The following is a 21269-nucleotide window of genomic DNA, read 5'->3' on the forward strand; positions in this document are numbered from 1 at the left end:
ATACGTATACAGCCGGTGTTCTATGAAATGCAGTGGTAGACAGGGACAGTGCTCGGTTACAACAAATCCGTGACAGTCAAGCTGTGAAAAGGGTGCATGTAGTGGCACTACAACTGTATCATTCAGAGTTAGCTATAAACTAAAAGTAAAGAGTATTGGTCTAGCTGAAATTTAATCATTGGAGCAATTTCTTGGTTGCTGATTTTGATTTACTTCATAGTTGGCTACTCTGTCTGCAGTTTGGCTATTTTGACACGGATACCATCATTTACTACTTTACATGTACATGTGCTCTACTCAAGGCAGAAAGTCAAGCTAACGTTCAAAACACAACTTATACAATTACTTATTACCTAAAACCATTTAGTTGATGAGATTACATTAATTTAACTACTATAAATTTATTTAATCGCTCAGCATAAAAATAATATATAGTGAACTTGCCCGTTCCGGTCGCATGCCTTATGAAGGAGTTGGTTGCATTAAACATGTTAATATCACTGTGTACACAAATGACACAGTTAGGAGACTGTTATACAATGGTCAGTTAAATCAGGTGACTTTATTATACAGTGATCCATTTAGACAGGTTTTACTGTATAATTCAATAATAGAAGTATTGTGCAATCACAAATGCAGTAAAATACCTATAGTATAAAGCAAACAGGCATAACATGGAATGTAATCAAAGGAATCTAATGAAACTTGGTGTATAACTTTGACTCATGATGCACTGTCTTTGTGCCAATTTAAGAAATTTGAAAAGAGTGGGTTAACATTTTAATTTCTTTGATACTTTAGCATGGAATGACCAAAATACTAGAATTTCCTGAGGTAATATCCCAATTTGCCCAATGCTGACAGATGTCCAGCAGGTGGTTTTGAGTAGTCCATAGTATGGAGAAATATTTGTAACATAAAATAAACTATAGACCACATTGCAAAGTTCAGCCAAAAAAGCTCCTTCTTCTGCCGGACTATTATGTAGTTTATTGTAGATAGCTACATTAACGTAATTTTCCTTTGTTCATTAGGTTACTAAGTTACTTTAGTTACTGGTAACTTTATCTTAAAATGGGACCTGGTGATTCCACATATCGAGGCAGTACTGTAGATATTAATCAATGTCTGGTTAGTGACTGATTTTCAGCTACCCGTGGCCTTGTAGTTGTAGAAATGGAACTTAGATCTATTCCATATTGTACCGCAAGTGTGTCTGCAATTATTGAACACTTGGTCACCAGGCCACATTCAATTCCAGGTCATATGATTAGATTTGAAGGAGGCCTGTATGGAAGCCTTACATTCCATCAGACTATGAAGTGGATAAACATGTGATTGATTGGTTCCAGTTATGACTTATTTCAGTGGTTTACTACACACCAATAAAGAAACCATTGCTACAGTGCTGGCCAAAGCTACATGCAGGTACTGGGGTAGCCCTACCAGTACAGAATGTGTTAAGTTAATAGTTTTTTTGACAATCTCTCACACTGTAACTAATGAAGAATCCATACACTTTAAATATTTCAACTGTACAGTGCAATATGTGTACATTGATTATGAATTACTCATGTGCAATGTAGCTATGTGTTTTACGTCAGTTCTTTTTAACATACCGGTTAATCGTATTATTTGGTATAGTGCATCTTGAGCTCTTGCATGTCAGTCACCAGTACACTGTCATTTGCTATTCTTTGATGGATGACTAATCATGTAGCTTGGATGACACTGAAAAAAGAGGCATATAATAATGGCCTAAACTATACAAATAATGTTAAATAGTCTGGTACTATACTCACCAGCCTATAACACTGCCTATACCTAGTATAATGACTATAACATATGGCTTCAGTTTGTGTAAGTATGATTTTAGTAGCTGTTTGGTTTCTCCATGCATCATTATTCATGGTATAGTGTTTATTTAGCGCGTGTGACTTTTATAAAATACAGTAATATACTAGCCATCAGTCACATTTTTCATTGGTGATATCACATGAAAAACAGCCAATCAGCTAGTTTGTAAGAAGTTTAAAAGTCTGGGTGCATGCCAATCATTGGTTGGATTCCATTCAGAAATTTTGTATGGTCGACAACCAATATGCAATCTACTGCATGTATATGAATAAACACGGTTCATGGAAATACAATGCTGTGACTGATTAACTTTTTTTTATATCACCCATCTGTCCCTGTGGAATAAATGACGGATTTTAACCATAATATATAATATTGACTATAGCTATATAGCTTGAAAATAAATTTAAATACACACAATCCTATAAAATCAAATCTTCGGCAATCTTAAAGACACAACAAGTCAAGGTAGATTGTACACCTAACACACCTGTAAATATTTGTGGTAATGTACATTTAAATTAGACATATACTTTATTACATTATTTGTACATTGTACTGTACAGCGGTTTGCGTGAACCTTGAAAAAATTATTCGAATTAGCTAGATGCATGTGCGTATTCATACTGTAGTGAATTGTAGACTTTGTGCCACACTGGAATGACACTCGGCTGTGAGAAGAAGTGATTCCTGTCCTAAACAGTTGCCATCAGGCACCACTAAAACACTTGTAGCTACTTTTGACATTCAAAACTGATAAATTCGCTAGCGCATGCGTCATTCGACTGGCACAGTTTTTTGCCGCAAGGTTCACGAAAACCTCTGTACAGCCGTACAGGGAATTTACACCAGATTGCATTTCCGTTTAAAAATTCCGTGCCACATTTGTACATGCGCACGCAAGATTGCAAATGTTTTGTTTCACGAAACAAGTTAGTGACCCCTGGGACTATGATTTTCAGTTTGTAAAAGTAGCCCCGTGAAAAATTGCATTTAAAAACTGTGCGTATTAAAACAGCGCATGTGTGATGCAATTTTTAAACGGAAATGCAATCTACTGTAACACTTCTTGCAATTTTGTGTGATGAATGCATATGCATGCATGCTTTAAGGCCACTCCAAATAAATTCTCAGTTTCCCGTCCACCGCCCACATCTGGTTACTGCCAGCTCTAAATATTCCATATTTTTCCATTATTTTCCAGTTATTCTTCCATACTGATAGGCTCAGTAAAAGCTATCTTGAAACAGTGTCAGCTCAGGTGTCAGCACAGGGGCGGATCCAGAGTTTGGAAAGAGGGGGGCACCTTTCTGAAAAACAGTTGAAGACCAAAAAAACTTGCTGAAAACCAGTTGAAGACCAAAAAAAAAAAAAAAAAAAAAAAAAGGTCACGACAATAATAGCTAGTTATCCTTACCAACTATATCACGTCTGTTATGTAAAATAAAATCCTATTTATAGCTTCATAGGTAAGCTACACTGCCGCATGAACATTGTGACTGCTTTATTAGAGTAATTGACTGCTCTATTAGAGTATCTCGATCTTGTATGCAATTTCTTGAAGGGGGGGGGGAGGGGGGGGGGGGGGGGCATTTGCCCCAAATGCCCCATCCTGGATCCGCCATTGCAGCAGTGCTATCAAGTCAGCACAAACTTCACGTTTAGCTATGTTATTTTTGCAACTTACAAAGGAAGGAACAAGCTTAAGCATGCTTTTATGCAGCCTTTTTGGCTGTGCCAGGCAAATAATGGCTTGAAAAGCTAGCCAATCTTATTATGAAATAATGGAAATGGACCGCCCACCCGCATGCAAATATGCCTGAGTCCAGGACGGAAAATATAGAATTTATTTGGAGTGGCCTAATAAGCGATTTCTGCATGATGCTGCAATGTGGATACCCATAACGTGCTTTAGACCGCTGTATATGCAACAAAATCCTAAATAGGGGTGGTAACATAGGTTATTTCACTTAGAGAATAGCTAAATGTAGCAATTACGCATGCGTACGCCATGCAAGGGCGGACCTAGGGGGAAGGGCGCCTGGGGTGCTGAAGCACCCCCCCTCCAAAATTTTATCATGTGCAAGCTAGGTAAAATTGCATCTTATATGAATGCATGGGATAGAAAGAGAAGGGAGAATGGCTAACTTTACTTAGCCTATGAGGGGTAGTGCTAAAAACGGAATGGAACGGAACCAATTAGGGCGCGCGCCAAGTAGAAAAATTGTTTGAGACAGATTTTGCATCGTTTCCAACTGCCACACACTGACTAGAATTGTGCTAGAGTTCATTTCCTTCTACTTATATGCAAGCTAGAAATCTCGCTCTATTTAATGCCTGCCACGTGGCATGTTGTGCTCTTACCAATCCATCAAATTCTGTTTAATCCTGATGTAGAATTTCGTTTTATTTTATTAATTTGCAAAGCCCCTAAAGGGGTAAAACGCTAATACTAAAATTAATTTAGTTATTAGTTTATACAAGTTTATAAAATCTGCAAGGGATAGGTTATTAATGTTATTGATTTGGAGACTGTTCCATTCAGGTATCGTTTTGGGGAAGAAGGAGAATTTGTAAGTATCACAAGAAGTTTGAATGTGGTAAAATTTACAAGCATGATTTGATCTAGTTGATGTCAGTCTTGCAGGTGAGAATTGCTTCCTTATCCGCATTGTAAAAGGTAAACTACTGTAGTATTTTCATGTTATAGTCGTGTCCAACTCTTTAGTAACAGCGAGGATGGTTTTCTGAAGTCTGCCAGCATGGGCAATAATTTACAAGAGTTAACCACAGTGCATGTTAGTGGCTGTGAATCATATGCTTACAGTACTTACAAAATAATAGTTTTTCAGCGTAGGTAGTTGCAAAATGCTTTCGTGTGGTGGGCATTAACTAGAAACTTCGAGCGAGTGATTTCTAGCATGCCTACAAGTAGAAGAAAACTAACTTCAGCACAATTCTAGTCACTATGTAATTGTAGGAAACGGTATACAATCTGCAAAAACGGTTTATTAACTTGGAGCGCGCCCCATTCCGTTCCATTTTGTTCCGGCTTTTAGCACTACCCGCCTATGAGGGGTTCAAGTTATACTTTTGGTGTGAGACTTAACCTAAAAGCTGCTAAAAATCGAAATACTCTAATAGAACAGTCAAATACTCTAATAGAACATCCATCATAATGTTTTTTCAAGAAGTTTCCAGTGTGTTTTCTTGACTTGTGCACTACTATTTTACCATTGCTCCAAACGTCCTGCCATAATTTATACTAATCACTTTCTGAGAACAACTTATGTCAAATAGTTTAATATTATAGTGAGGATTTTCAGTGGGATGGACACTGGCAAACCCTTGTGTTTAGGCTGAAAGTGCTTTTACTGCTAAGCCTAAGGTTTCTATGAGCTCTCCTGTCATTTGTAGAGTGGGAATAGTAACTGTAAAATGTGTAGTTGTAGCTAAATTGAAATACTTGCATGTGCTTCAAAGAATCGAATATTTCACTACAACAGTACAGGAAAATAGCTTTCAAAGGCATTCTCATTGATTTGTATACGTATGAATTACTGGAAATACGTCAGAAAGTTAGCTAAAAATGTCTATAAAAAGGCCTGTGAACCCCAAACTGCAGTACTGCAAAAAATTCTTACTTCGCAGTTCATGCTGTCATTTCACCACAAAATGGCGGAACTAAAGGTTTTGGCTTACATGAATGGATATACTAACGTCTTAGCTTTCAATCGGTACCATTTACATGGAAAAAGAACGCTTCTATTGTGCTCTCAGAACCCCAAACCATGAGGGTGCAATCTAATAATCATTGCACAAAACGCGTTCTACAAGATTCGCTCTCGAAATTTAGACAATCATACACCAGTAAAACAACAGTATAACTCTTACCATAATAAGAAATCCTTTTCATCTCCGCTCCTAGAAGGCTTATCTGCCCTTTCTCTTCGTTCCTCTTGTGCCAGATGAATCAACACCGATCAAAGGTAAGGTGTTGATTATTGCAATGCTGACGGCTCGCGCATTTTGTATTGAATTTACTCCGGTTTCCAATCCCGATTATCTATGATTAACCTTTCCTGAACTGTTGGTGGAAGCACAGATAATATGTGACCCAGCCTGAGAAAACCAGGCTTTTCGCCTATTTAAAAGTATCGAGAAACGCCGGTTTTAAGTATTTAGTGTGTTGTAGCTCGCCAATGGTTGAAGCTATGTGTACCAAATTTTCACACGTTTTATCCCAATTCCTTACCTTCTAGAGCATCCACTGTGCAAGTAGCCAACAACTAAGTTTCCCGCCATTTTAGATAGTTTTTAAACCAAGGTTGACTGTATCAGGCGAGCTGCAAATTGGGTAGGAGGCGGGAGCCCTGGAAGGCAGGTAAGATGGTGTTCAAAAATCAAAAGGGAAGGCCAAGGGATGAATTAGGCCAAGGGATGAATTAGGCCAAGTTTTGAGCCATTTAGGTCTCAGAACTGGCTAAAATGAAAGGAAATTCACAGCAGAGGTGCTTATTCAACACCACAGAACTGTACAGCCACATACAGTCATCCCCAGGCTGACCAGAGCTCCATTAAGGCCCCACACCACACGTACGGATCAACACTGGGCTTGGGAAAAGCAGCCAGCAAAACTAGACCACTCAAGTCTAGCTGATTTTGATTGTGGAATTAGATAGTTTATTCATGTAGCTTTGTTTCCTGGGTGAAAAATCGAATCTGCTGACATGGGCGATAAGACCGATTTTCTCAGACTGGGTCACATATATTATCTATGGTGGAAGCACTTGTTTACTCTTGACATCTTTGTTGTCATGATCACCAACCATCTTGGTTGGTTGAAACGTTGAGAAAATATCCTCTTTCATTTTTAGCTGTTTTCTCAGGGTTCAGCTCAACTTGTTCGCAATCTGACCCACACAGCTAGAACAAGCCAGCTACGAGGCTCAGTCGGCCTACACAAGCGTACGTAGCAAGGGGGTGTCATGTCGGCTCACGCTGTAGGTAGATCTGCAACCGCGGTCAAAGTCTTGACTGGGGAAAATTTCACCTTGACCCTTGACTTGCAGCGTTTATCGTCTTTGACCTGTGACTTTAGCGTTTCTTGTCGAACTTTTGTTATTTCTCTATTTTCCTATACGCACCTGCGCTTGTAACCTAGCATAATATTTTCTTAGTGCGTGCTACCAGCAGCTGGGAGAGAAAAATCATTATAATTACGGCGAAATGCCTGTTGGAGCTTTAAAACATCTTCTTGGAGATCCTTACTTCTTGTGAGTTATGTATAATCCCATAAACTTGATAATAGCTACGTATAGTTTTCGATTGTGGGTTTCGAACCTTCCGTATCGTCTTGACCCTTGACCCACTGTAAGAGCTATTTAGTGGCCTTGACCGTTGACTTAGAGTTTGACCGCGGTCGCAGATCTACCTACAGGAAGAGCCTGAGTGACACCCCCCTTGCGTAGTATATAATCCCAGGAAGCTACTATGGAATGGGAGATTCCTGTCTAAAATTATGACAGTAGTTATATAGCCGTTTACAATGACTTAGCTATACATGAACTTACCCGGCAATTTGCTGGGAGAATAGTGATGCATTCAGTGCCGTCAGGCTTCATGTCCATTCCGAGGCATACATTCAGCAACAACTCGCAGCTGATTCGGCTCCACTTGTCACGCACAGATTTCGACTAGACTAGTTATATCACCAACCCACTGCTTCAGCAAGAACAATTAAGACTGTAGCCTCGACTTTGCCGGTTCTTATTTACGTGAAACATCACGCGAGATATCATGTGAGTCCTTGCGGGAATTTGAACATTATTTTCAGTTTGAGTGAATTTTCTCTTAGCAAGTCACTTTTAGTAGCGCTTCTAAACACTGAACTTGGAAGCTTTTGCTACTAATTTAGCTAGCTAATCTGTTGCTGAAGCTGTTATTATGCATGCATCCATGCAGTTATAAACTGTATGTTCTCTATTCAACAAAAAGTAGTGATATCCTGTGCCAAAAACAGCCCAGCTGTAAAAAAAGGCGAGGCCAAGAATGCACAAGTACATGTTCATGGAGTAACCAAAAGACATGCATAATATCAAAATCTGGCCAAGAAAGCATTTACAGTATAGGCACTTTTGTGCATTCATTTTCTATATGCTTCACATTATCACATCCAGCTAGCTGTACATGTGTGCTTGCAATATAAACAATACTACTGAGATGATAAAAGATATTACACTGCATTGTTACCAAAATTAATTTAACTAAAAATTTACAATTGGTTTCTACTTGGCCATCTTTTTGCACTGTATATTAAAATAAAAAGATGGCCAAATAGAAACTATATTTGTAAATTTTTAGTTAAATTAATTTTGGTAACAATGTAGTGTAATATCTTTTATCATCTCAGTAGTATTGTTTATATTGCAAGCACACATGCAGGGGCATAGCCAGGATTATTTTGAAGGGGGTTTGGATTTAAAGTGGCCGGAATGTCTTTAGGGGAAGGCCTGGGTGCTTCCCCTAGACCATGTTTGAACAAAAATGATGCATACACAAAATGCGCCCTTAGGCAGTAACATTAAAAGGTGTTTGTACATCTAACTAGCTAAAACCTACACACTGCTGTTTATGCAGCTTATAGAAACTATAAACCTATTGTAAAACTAACTAATCTTCACTTCCAGACAGCATACTGACAGCCAACTTCAACTTGATTTCCTAGCACACGGAAGCCCTCCACGCTCGAGTCCCTTAGTTGGCAATACTTCTTTCCAGCTATATACATTATTCTCGGCCGGTCCCTCCTGTTGATGGTCAATAACTTCAGACTTGGTTTGTACTCCAATATGTTCGAGACATCACGTGACCACAACATGTATGTAATAAAATTAATAAACAACCAATTCATCAGGAATATACATCAACAATTCATAGTTCGTGCTAACCTGACACATGTATAACATGACCACTCAAGTTTAGCAGCTGCTGCCTTAAGCTTGTAATATGTCTCAACCAACCACTGAACAGTCCTTCGCCATTTCACCCGCGCCATTCATCACATGCGCAATTGATCACGTGATGCAATAGATATGATTTGCAGGGTTCGGCATTAATGTGATGTGACCCTCAAGAGTAGTACAGAAGAGCGCCAGTTGGAAAGTAGCTACCGGAGAGCTCCAGGGCTGTAAGATTTGGTGTGATCTGTAATTTTAAAAAATTCTGCTTCTGAAAGGGGGGTTCGTCGCCCTTGCACATGTACAGCTAGCTGGATGTGATAATGTGAAGCATATAGAAAATGAATGCACAAAAGTGCCTATACTGTAAATGCTTTCTTGGCCAGATTTTGATATCATGTCTTTTGGTTACTCCATGAACATGTACTTGTGCATTCTTGGCCTCGCCTTTTTTTACAGCTGGACTGTTTTTTGGCACAGTATATAATACATCCAGTGGCTGTACTTGTATTGGCTTGGGTGGTTGATCATCCTGCATAGGCTATCAGCCTAAGAAGTGCTACATATTAGTTGTAACACGGGGCAATTCGGGCTTTGCCTGATATGTATGCCCTCTGCCATCGGGCCTGCGGCCCTCGGGCATGCATATCAGGCAAAGCCCTCATGCCCATGTTACAACTATTACTTGTATAATTTGCAAAAGATTAATTCTGTTAGTGCACAGTTTACAAATTCCTCAACTCAATGAACAGTTTTGCATTGTTTTTCTGAAAAACGATTTACATAATAAACACACCAAAGAAACCTTAAGACTGTTGTGGTCAATTATTAGTTGTGTTAACCTGTTACCACCTCTAGGTGGGAGTCCTGAGACATTTAAATCTACCCACAAGAATTTACTGAATATAAAATTTATCATACAGTACGGTAGTACTGTATATTAACAATCATGCAGTTTTGGGGTTTCTTGCCCAAAAATATCACCATAAGACCAGCCTCAAATTTCCTTCATAACAGTGTGGCAGTGTTGGTTAGGCATAGCCAAGCCAAAAAATGCCTTCAGATTGGCCCCCAAACCCCTCCAACAAGTTTCTATGGAATTTTAAAAATTTCCTATTTAACTGAATTTTCTACTGACTAACTAACTGATGCCCTCAGCCAAGCATAACTTGACAATGGATAAGGCTACAGGCTTGATATTTTCACTGTTCGACATTACTTTGTCCCGAGACATGCCTTTTAGCCAATTGCAGTACGTACAATGCACATATCATGGACTTACCTTTGTGTTCCAGTTCTTTTCGCTGACAGCACGAAGTGTTGATTCGTGATAGTGTGATACGGCTTCCCTCTGGCTGTGTCATGCTTTTTGCCCAAATTTTCGAAGCAACTGGATTCATTGCAGAGAAGTTTTTTGTACTGTTCTTCGTTTGTAACACTGTGTAACAAGTGGAGCATAGCTACAAATGAAGCATAATGGCCACCTTATTTTTCAGTGTGTAATTGGATTTATTGGGGTGCGCATTCAGATGCAAAACTATTTTATGGAATGCCTGGTGCCATTCTTTCTTTTAATGTGGTACACATGGATTCAGTAGTCATAATTGTGTTATAAAAAAGTAAACAAACAAAAGAGGGGAAAATTAGGAATTTAAGCTGGATTAGGCAGGATTAGATTGTTGTTGTTAGTGATAGCAAGATCGTTAGAATAAATTTGGCCCATCTTCCAGCTTGCAGTTGTGCTCCAAACACTTTGAAAAGGACTGTTTTGTAACTGAAGAGGTTCATTATCATAGTGAAATGGGCATTCCCACAACGAAACGCCAACTAAAGCCAGATGCTGTCCCTACAGTGTTTGCACGGTCTGTGGACTACGTAGAGGCCAGTACTAACCTTCCAACCAGCCGGCCACAATCCGTAAAGCGAGCTGAGAGGAGACAGCAATGATTGGTTAGTTCTATGTAGTTTTAAGGTTCATCATCAGTATACATGTAGATTGTGGAAGAACTCTTGTCAAGCATTAAAACTGCAACTGTGTATTCTGATGATCCAACACTTGTGATTTCTTCCATACATGCAAAGGTTGAAGTCAGAGATCAGGGTAAGGTAACTTGGTGAGTAAATAAGTACATAAACAATTAAAACTACCATATAAAAGCCACATCCAAATAAACTCCTGGTCCTAAATGAAGGCCAGGGGGTGCTACCTTAATACAAGGAGTAAGACGAGATTACAATAACATAATTTGTTGAACAAGCCTTACTACAACTACTGAAACCCGTGACTTGTCATAAATATGTCAATACCAGCTGTTACAAGATTTTTTAGCTGGTTCATGAATAGATTATAAGAAATAAATGCCTGGGGCTTTTATACAAGGAAATACAGTATAAGTAAAGATCACATGAGTTCAAGTCACTTGTAGCATGCCAGAAAGAACAAGTGGACTCCAAGGCTTCGATGTTTAGTCATTCTTGTACCACATACATGTAGCTAAAAGCAGCCCGATTACTTTTTTCTATCCACACCTTTTCTTACAATTGTGTAGTGTAACAAGAATGATGTCATCATTAAATTTACCTTGAAGAAAGAAGAAACAAGTCTAAAATAACTACAATGTATAAGATAATTAATGGCAATCTAAGTATACCCACAAATGATTTTATACCTAATCATCGTCCATCAAGGGAAGGATATTATAAACAGCTTGACACTATGATTGATTCTTATAAATTTTCCTTTTTCCCTTCTACAATCAGACTCTGAAACACACTCCCCCCCTTTGTAATTCACTCCCCTACCTTAGATGAGTTTTGTACTAACCTGAACATTCATTATGATTACACCTGTGCACAACAATCTTTTTGATTTCTGCACAGTAACAAAAATAATAATTAAGACTATATAAAACAACTATCCAGTGTTAACAAATGCTAGAGACAACTCCTTGGGTACTACACCCATTCACCCTCATCTTACGCACATGTATTCGCATTTCGTTAAAATCACGTGTTTGTGTTGTGGGGCGCGCCACAACTATTAAGTATCCTTCGAGAAGAACAGAGAAGAAGATGAATGATGAAAGCAAACAGCATGGTGCAGTGATCGGAACAACAGATTTGTGAATCCACCGTCATTACCTTGACTGTTTGAAGTTTCTGGAGCCGTACACCTAGCGCTACCGGATCTTACAGCCAGGGGGGGGGAGGGGTAGGTAACGACCTGAAATTTCGTATATCACCTTGAAATATTGCCTGAAATTTGTGCAGTTTGAAAGATGAAATCTGACGATCAAAAAGATCTAACGAAAATTTACGGAATTTTACGAAGTCTAAAATTTACGGATTTACTAATGTTAAATTACTGAATTTTACGAAGATATTTGAACTGAAATTTGTCTTGAAAGATGAAATATGGGCAGTCATATTTCTGAAAGATGAAATATGGGCAGTCATATTTCTGAAAGATGAAATATGGGCAGTCATCTTTGAAATTTTGTAGACGATTTTGGCTCGTTACCTACCCTTAGCTAGGTGAATTTTGAAATTTTTTAAACTCACTGTACATCAAAATATTCGACTTTTTGCTTCATTTACCCAAGGTGCAGCATCATTATAACAGTACTAATGCATTCCAGGATGTTTTTTCGGGTAAAATTTATTGCAAGGCCATTTTTTTAAGGTGTGAAAATCCACAAAACCATATGATTTCTTACCAACCCCTACTATACAGTACTATTGTACTATATGATACTATTGTACTGTATGATACTAAGTATGTTTGAAAAGGTACAGAAAAGAGAAAATCCATGACTGGACCTGGTCAACCGAGTACCTGCAACCATTGGGTTACTGGATGGAATTTACTATAATGTATTCATGCATACAATGCACTATATACGTATGTGATAATTTACAAAGGAAAACATATGAAGGATATACATATAAATCCCCCTGTTGTCTATCAGATCATCACTACAGCTATATATGGCAGCAAATAATCTCATCCAACCGAGTTATGTCAACTACAATTTCAGTTGCAATTCATTCACATTACTGGTACTCCCTGGATGTTCCATAGTTACATGCCTATAAAAGGTATCACTGTATATTATCCATACACTATACATGTGAATGATTCGTGATTTCTCAGTATCTATCTTTATGTGACTACTTTTCCCGAGTTCCGGCATTATTAGCATTGCATGGATTTTTAATGATACGTGCTTGTCTACCTTCATGGCTAGTTAATTATGTTTCTGTAAATGCAAATGTTGTGTTTGACTTTTCTGCAGTATTAATGATTTGTTCAATAGAAGCTCTCATGTTGTACAGGTATTCGAAAATAAAGGTTTATTGGAGTCACCCTGTGCTCCAGAAACTTCAGCTGCTCATCTAAATGGACAGAGATATGAGGTAATTTTTTACCACAGTAAGAACCTTTTATTGTGACATAGTCAATAGATCATGCACTCAAACATGTTTACTAGTCAGTGCTTGCTGTAGTTAGGCATTCCAACATCCAAGATTTTTTATCACCAAAAATTCTCCGTATAGTGTATAGCTATTTCCCAATAGAACCCCATGCACAAAATAATGCATGCATGGTGCTTGTTTAACTTGCATGGGATTGCTCTGCCATCCAAGCTCAGTCCAGTGGGGATGAAAATCGCTATGCCTTGGGGTTTGTTCACATGCTGATCATCATGGAAATCTTGTGTCTGTTACATCTAAGTCAAGATCTAAGTAAGTTTTGGGTCATTCCCTTACAGCCTTGTACATGTTGTCGGAAACTTTAAAAACATGCTGTTGGATGGAAGGTATATTCACTGGTGCTTACTTTAAAGTGTGTGTAGTGCAGGCCACCATAAACTTTCACACTGATGAACCAGTATTCATAACTCTGTGGTATTTGATTGAATTATTCACACCATTTTCTGCACAAGATGATACAAATTTGTGGTCAATTTGGCGCAAGCGGTAAATTACGTAATTCGTTGCGATCGGGCAACGATCAGTCTTCTATTTACTTCAATCATAGATACAGTATACCAAAGGGATTGGAAACGGAAGTCGCGTACTATACAGTCGATTGCACATGCGTTTCCTGTCTTGCAGGATATTGCTTTGAGGACAACCACCAGGAGTGGCATTTCTCGTGGCCTAGCGTACTGCCATCTGCTAGAGCAACTCTCTGTTTGTCTGTGGCGCCACAATGCCCGGACATTTTTACATCTATTTAGCCTGTTGCCTGGCAGTCCTTTGTGGGAGTTGAACTCTGTTTCATGCTCCCACTTCCATTACGTACATTACGTACAGTACCATTTCAGTTTTTATCGTAATTTTGCGTAATTTTGCTCTTACTCTCGCTCTTACTGTGTTCCTAGGATTAGTAACAGTACCCCTAGGGTTAGAAAACACTTTTAGGAGTCAGAAGAACAGCGCCCTTAGGATTAGGAACAGCGCCCTTGGGAATAGGAACAGCGCTCTTGGGATTAGGAAAAGCGCCCTTAGGATTAGGAAGAAGCGCGAGTAGGATTAGGACAACGTTTTAAAACATTAGGTTAGGGTTAGGGTTTGGATTAGATGTATAATGATATATAGTGATTTACATTTGTGACATTTAAATATGGCAAAAATAAGAAGAGCTGGCAGCTAGCACCGGTGGTGCAGTGGTTATAGGAACAAAAAGCCGTTTGGTACAGTATGTTACCATTATAACTTAATTTTATTTAAGTTATAATAAAACCATTTGAATGTCACAAATGATAACATTATAGCTAATAAAACTTTATATTTTGTTATTTGCTTAACAAAATATAAAGTTTTATGCTCAGTTATTCAGCAGGTTACCAAGTCGGTTACCAGTATAATAGGCAAAAATGTAAAGTTTTCTGCTTCTAGCCCTGTAAGTTACCAGGTTACCAGTAATGTAGGCAAAAATATATAGTTTTACAGTTCTGTTATTCAGCAGGTTACCAAGTTGCTTACTACAGTATAAAATAGGTAAAAATGTAAAGTTTTCTGCTTCTAGCCTTGTGCTGTAAAGCCTTAATAAATAAACTAATATCCATTTGGTTCCACATGGGGTACTTTGAGATAATAAGTCACTCTCTAGAGTTCCTTGGATATATACACATGAAATTGACAAGGAGAAAACATCCTGACTACCTGGCAGACTCCTGTAAGAGTTTGAGCGTTAATCGGATGGTTGCAGGTTCGAGGCTGACTAGGTCCAGTCATGGATTTTTTCTCCTTTCTCCACCTTATTTTCTGTTTCAACTTTAAACAGGCTGTAGGACCAGGTGTCCTACAGACCTTCAGCACTTGTGCTGTAAAGCCTTAATAAAAAATGACCAAGTTACTAGTTTCCAGTGTTGTAGCAAACATATAGTTTTATTATTCAGCAAGTTACCAAGTCGGTTACCAGTAAAGTAGGCAAAAATATAAAATTTTTGTGCATTTAGCCTTGAAAGTTACCAAGTTACCAGTAATGTAGACAAAAGTATAAAGTTTTATGGTTCTGGTTTTTTTGCATCTAGTCACAGTCCTGTAAGTTACCAAGTTATAAGTAATTCTCTAGTCCTACAGTTACCAGTAATGTAGACAAGAGTCCTGTATATATTACTGAATAGCTATCAGCCATAAAAAATTACTGAGTACAATTAGGTACGTAGTTTATTGTAGCTAGCTACATTCCACATATTGAGCCAGTACTGTATTTATCAATGTCTGGTTAGTGACTGATTTTCAGCTACCCGGCCCGTGGCCTTGTAGTTGTAGAAACGGAACTTAGATCTATTCTATACTGTACTGCAAGTGTGTCTGCAATTATTGAACACTTGGTCACCAGGCCACATTCAATTCTGGGTCATATGATTAGATTTGAAGGAGGCCTGTATGGAAGCCTTACATTCCATCAGACTATAAAGTGGATAAACATATGATTGATTGGTCCCAGTTATGACTTATTTCAGTGGTTTACTACACGCCAATAAAGAAACCATTGCTACAGTGCTGGCTAAAGTTACAGGTACTGGGGTAGCCCTACCAGTACAGAATATGTTAAGTCAATGATTTTTTTGACAATCTCTCACACTGTAACTAATGAAGAATCCATACACTTTAAGTATTTCAACTGTACAGTGCAATATGTGTACATTGATTATGAATTACTCATGTGCAATGTAGCTATGTATTTTACGTCAGTTCTTTTGAAAATACACTGATTGGTTAATCGTATTATTTGGTATAGTGCATCTTGAGCTCTTGCTTGTCGGTCACCAGTACACTGTCATTTGCTGTTCTTAGATGGATGTCTAATCATGTGGCTTGGATGATTTCTTCAATTTTTGTGTCTTATTAGAACATTCTGTTTTTTGTCCCCATACTATACAGGCATAATAATACAGCTTTGGTTTCAGAGCAATCCAGCACACTCTTTACATCCCCAAGTGTGGTAGTAGTTGATGGTATGGTATCTGCCATTGGTCATGAGTCCACTAAAATTACACAAGTGTAAAGTGGTAAGTAGTGAATTTATACAGTATGACAACTGATACAATGAATCCAAGTTGCCATTTACACTGCACACTTGACATAGACTATAGCTATAAGTTGCTTCTCAACACTGAATATTTGTGAAAACTCCACAAACATGAGAGAGTGTGACCATAACATAATTTACTTACCTCATGACCTACTAGTGATTAGTTTGTTAACAACAGCAGTCCCTTGTGGTAGCACACACATTCCTGTTATCACCTACGAGGCTAGGTAAACCAATTTGCCACGTTACACACTGACTAATTACAACCAGTCGACACTGAAATATAACAATTAGATAGGGTTTCCACTCAAAATAGGAAGGTGCTTCATTTTGTTGTTTCTGGAGATTTTCACACAGATTTACCTTTAAATTAAAGGAAACAAGTGCTAATTTGTTATTGGAATATTTGCAGGAGTTGCTATCAGCACAATTTTGACATAATATTATGTAAATATCCAAAAAGTGGTCATGTGACCAAAAATCCCCTGATAAAGGATTTCCACTGCAAAATAAGATGATGCTTCAGCCTTTTGCATTGTTTCGATGATTTTCATGCGGGCTGACCTTAAGATAAAACAAAAAAATGCTAAAATATTATTAAACTGTCTATTACTTTCAATATCAGTGCAATTTTAACTGTAAATCCCTAAAAAGAGGTCACATGGCCAACAATCCCATTACAGTTATAAAGGATGTGTTATAGCACTAAAAGATGTAGAACATCTCATTATAAGGCAAGAAAATACACTAATTGTGGCTAATAAGCTGTCACAATGATTTTCAAATAAGCTGTCCAATTTAACTATTATGATATTTTTGGTCACGTGACCACTTTTTGTATGTTTTTGTGTGTTAAACTTATGCTGATACCCAATGCTACAAGCAATCCGATAATAAATTAGCACTTGTTTGCTTTGTCTTAATGGTCAGTCTGTGTGAAAATCACCAGAAACAACAAAAAGAAGCACTTTCTATCTTCAGTTGGAAACCCTACATTAGAAATAACTTTGCGGCCCGTAACTACGCACAGTATCTATGGCGACTATCTAGTGCAAGCGAAACACGGATGGATTTTGGAGCTTGTTACGTCACATTGGGAATTTGTACAGAGACGTCACGTGAGTTACTTTCAAAGGATAAATAAAGCCTATGAAGTAGTGAAAGTTTTTGTTCATCGCATTTAGGCTTTAATACTCTTCGTATTATATTTATATGCTTTTAAACTTGTTCACTGTTTACTTTTGGTTGAAAACAGTTTCTATAGTATGCCTGATATTGTTATGGAAATAGTAGATAATATTACTTAATGTAAGAACCATTTGAAGGTTGAAAAGTGTGTACCTTTTTTCATTAATTATTTGTGTCACCTTAAAACCACTGAGGGATGCTATTTTGTGTGCTGTGTAACAAATAATTGTTGTGTATGACTCAATCTGCCTGGACAGATAGCAGGTTAATGTAATGCCACAGGCCAGAGCCTAACAAAAGGTTGATTACTTTGCACGTCAAATCTAATTTCACGTATGGGCATTTTCATATTGTAGAGGACTGATCGTTCACTAATTAAGATAAAAACTGTAATGTGATTTACTCTACTGAAGGAATAAAGTAATGTTTAGAGCAGTAAAAGACCATACAGGTATGGAAACACCTTAAAAAAACAGAAATAAACAGTTTTTGAAAAGCCATTTAACATGCCTAAATGTGAACATTAGCGCAATTTTAAAAATGTACTGTGTTTATGGTGTCCCGCAATATAGTTATTTTACTTGGGTTAGCGATTTTCAGCTACACAACAGTTTTCTGATGGTTGTGTCACCAACTCAAAAGTATAAACCACTTCAAAGTCGGCATAACAATGCATAATTAAAATCACAACTTTGCCTTAGGTAGGTATTGTTGCATCATTTTGACGCCTCCACTTTAGTTGTTCACCTTTATAAATTGTTAACTTAATCTTTGGGTGTACACCATTGTAGTGACACACAAGTGTACATACACAGTAGGTGAAGCATATTTGCTCACCACAAAGCATATACAAAGATCACTGAGATCCAATTAACCCTGAAGTTACTCTCATTACATGTACACAAACTAGCAGTTTCAAGACAGTCCAGGTTGCTATAGATGAATTCCATTGTGTCAATTTTGGCTTTTAAATGTATGGGGAGCCCTGGAGCAGTGTTAAAGCACTCTGCATGCCAAAGTAGCCAATTCAAGCCCAACAAACTATATACATATTTCTGAGATTGGCAATCAATACTCTATCTATTAAGAATATAAAAAGTCCATTTTTTCCATGACATAAAAATTGGCTGGAATGCCTACTTTAAAACAATGTGATGATGCAATTAGTCAGTTTGCAATTAGCTAAGCCCATTGTCAAGCTCGCAGTTGTGCTCCAATCACTTTGAAAAGGACTGTTTTGTAAGTGGCTGAAGGAGTTCCTTATCATAGTGAAATAGGCATTCCCACAATGAAATGTTGACTAAAGCCAGATGCTGTCCCTACAGTGTTTGCATGGTCTGTGCATGGACTACCTAGAGGACGTGCAATACTAACCCTCCAACTAGCTGGCCACAATCTGTAAAGCGAGCTGATGGGTGACAGCATTAATTGATCAGTTCTAGCTATGTAATTTCAACAGCATAAAACACATTCTAGGGTGCATCATTTGTATACATGTAGATTGTGGACGAATTCTCATCGAGCAGTAATGCTGCAAATGCATTTTAATGACCAAATTATTGTTTCTTCTTCCAACATGCATGCATAGGTTGAAGTCAGAGATCAAGATACAAGAGCAAATAAGTACATAAGCAGTTGTTTACTATTCACATCATGATCAGGCAATCATAGGGTGGGTAAAAGGAGATATAGTCAGAATGGGGAGCAGTAGGTCACATGAGTTCAAGTCACTTGTAACATGCAAGAAGGAGCAAGCGGAGTTTTAGAGAGTATTAATGCTTCCCATACGGACCAAGAAGTTTTCACAGGATCCTTCCACCAAAATGATTGAGATACTCTAATACAGCAGTTAGTGCATTAGTTTCAAGTCGCTGTAATCTAAACAACCACAAGCAGAGAAGCAAAGAAATAGCTATTCTTAGACTCTGTCTTTTATCAACTGTTTGGTGTTGTTGATTCAGTGACTGTTCTACTAGAGTATCCCAATTGTTTCTGCGGAAGGTTCCACCCAAAGAAACTGCCAGAAAGATATGACATAAAATCCAACAAATTATTTGATATGAGGAGCTATGACAGTCTTTTCTTACTCTCCAGAACTGAGAAACTAATAATTAAGTTTATGTGGCCTAATGTGTAACTTGAAATTTCCAAGGAGTGAAATCTTGCTGTACTAATCATATGACTGAAATTCCCTTACTGAAATAAACCTGGTAGAAAGAACTAAAGGTAAATAACAAGGACAACTGAAAATCTTTGCTAATTATATCTTAACTGAAATTTCCATACTCCAGAAACAATAGCTATGCACATACATACTATGTACCATGAAGCCACCTAACTTCAAAGGCAAATTTCAGGGTACATATCTCATAAACCCTGGCTTGCCATGGTACATTTAAGTTAAACCATGGCTGGCCATGGTTTATGTAAGTTAAACCATGGCCTTGATATCTGGTGAGGTAATGTTGATTTGTTTTAATAAGAATCCTGGCAGCATTCGATTGTGGGAGTTTATTATTGCTCACGTGATGAAAACCATGAAGCCGATTTTCCATCCTGCACTCTGCAGCACTCAGACGGAGGCGATTCGACTCCCTTACCACCCTATGAGTTGACCAACGAAAGTTAAAGGTGAGAACTAGTGTCATGGGTAATTTACAACTTACAAGCGTTTGTCCGCGTATTTGATTACGTACCATGCCACTTTTCGTATATCACGAAGTAACCACTCTACAGCAAAGCTTACACCTCTGGATGTTTAGAAAACTGTGTAAACAGTGTTTAAGTGATGTAGCAACTTTGAAACACTTTGTAAAGTCACTAAATTGAGTATTTTCGTGATATCCGTAGGATTTGCCCATTTATGTTAACAAACGTAGTCACAACGTTAGTTGTTGCTGTCCTATAATCGAATCTCACAAGTTGGTCTATATAATGAATTCGGTGGTCGGTATCGTATTGGTTTGGGTGATTAATCGCCCGCAGGCTCTTAGCCTGCGATTGGCATGGTACATATCAGTTGTATCATGTGCCCTCGTGATTTGCCTGATATGTACACCCACGTTCTCGGGCCTGACGGCCCTCAAGCTTGGGTGTGCGTATCAGGCAAATCACTCGGGTACATGATACAACTATTACATATATTGTATCATGGTACAGTAGTTACATTTACATTGTGAAAATATAACTTTTAGTGCATATGATACCACATAATATATAGTGTTTTAAGAATAAAGCCTCACACAAGTACTAATATTGACAAAAGATCTGCTTTCTTAAAACAGCTAGTGGCTACACAACAAAAAGCATATATGTAGCTTCCATATAATTGTACCATGCCACGATAGCATGTAAACATCTTTACATGGGGAAACCACACATAAAGCATAATTTTTATCTACATTTTTTCTTACAGATATGTACATAGATGTCATGAAGTGCTTGCACTAGTATACAAAGAGAACAAATAGTGGCACTTAAATAATATTATAGCAATGAGTTATGTTATAATTATACAGAAAGCAAAGTGCATCTCTTACTAATTATCATGCAGTAAGAAATTCACTTTGGTTTCTGATTTGTCTTCAGGGAAACAGAAATTGTGACGTATAAAGCACATGTGTTTGTCATATCATCATCATTACCCTAATACAACAGTCAGGTATTCAGTACTGTAAGCTGAACAGCTTTCTGGCATTTATGCCGGGTACTCAGAG

At 37.9% G+C, this 21269-nt stretch overlaps 2 long non-coding RNA genes across 2 annotated transcripts; one reads left to right on the top strand and one right to left on the bottom strand.

Moving 5' to 3' along the window:
* Positions 1-1500: 1500 nt before the first annotated feature.
* On the bottom strand, positions 1501-7670 carry LOC136243382 (uncharacterized). Its single transcript, XR_010694862.1, has 2 exons — positions 7431-7670; positions 1501-1731 (listed from the first exon to the last, which is right to left on the bottom strand). It is a non-coding gene; the product is annotated as an uncharacterized lncRNA (long non-coding RNA).
* Positions 7671-19783: 12113 nt separating this feature from the next.
* On the top strand, positions 19784-21063 carry LOC136243244 (uncharacterized). The gene is made up of 2 exons (XR_010694809.1): positions 19784-20184; positions 20969-21063. It is a non-coding gene; the product is annotated as an uncharacterized lncRNA (long non-coding RNA).
* The last annotated feature ends 206 nt before the right edge of the window (positions 21064-21269 follow it).

The sequence above is a fragment of the Dysidea avara genome, chromosome 13, assembly GCF_963678975.1.
Source record: "Dysidea avara chromosome 13, odDysAvar1.4, whole genome shotgun sequence".
Taxonomy (NCBI): domain Eukaryota; kingdom Metazoa; phylum Porifera; class Demospongiae; order Dictyoceratida; family Dysideidae; genus Dysidea; species Dysidea avara.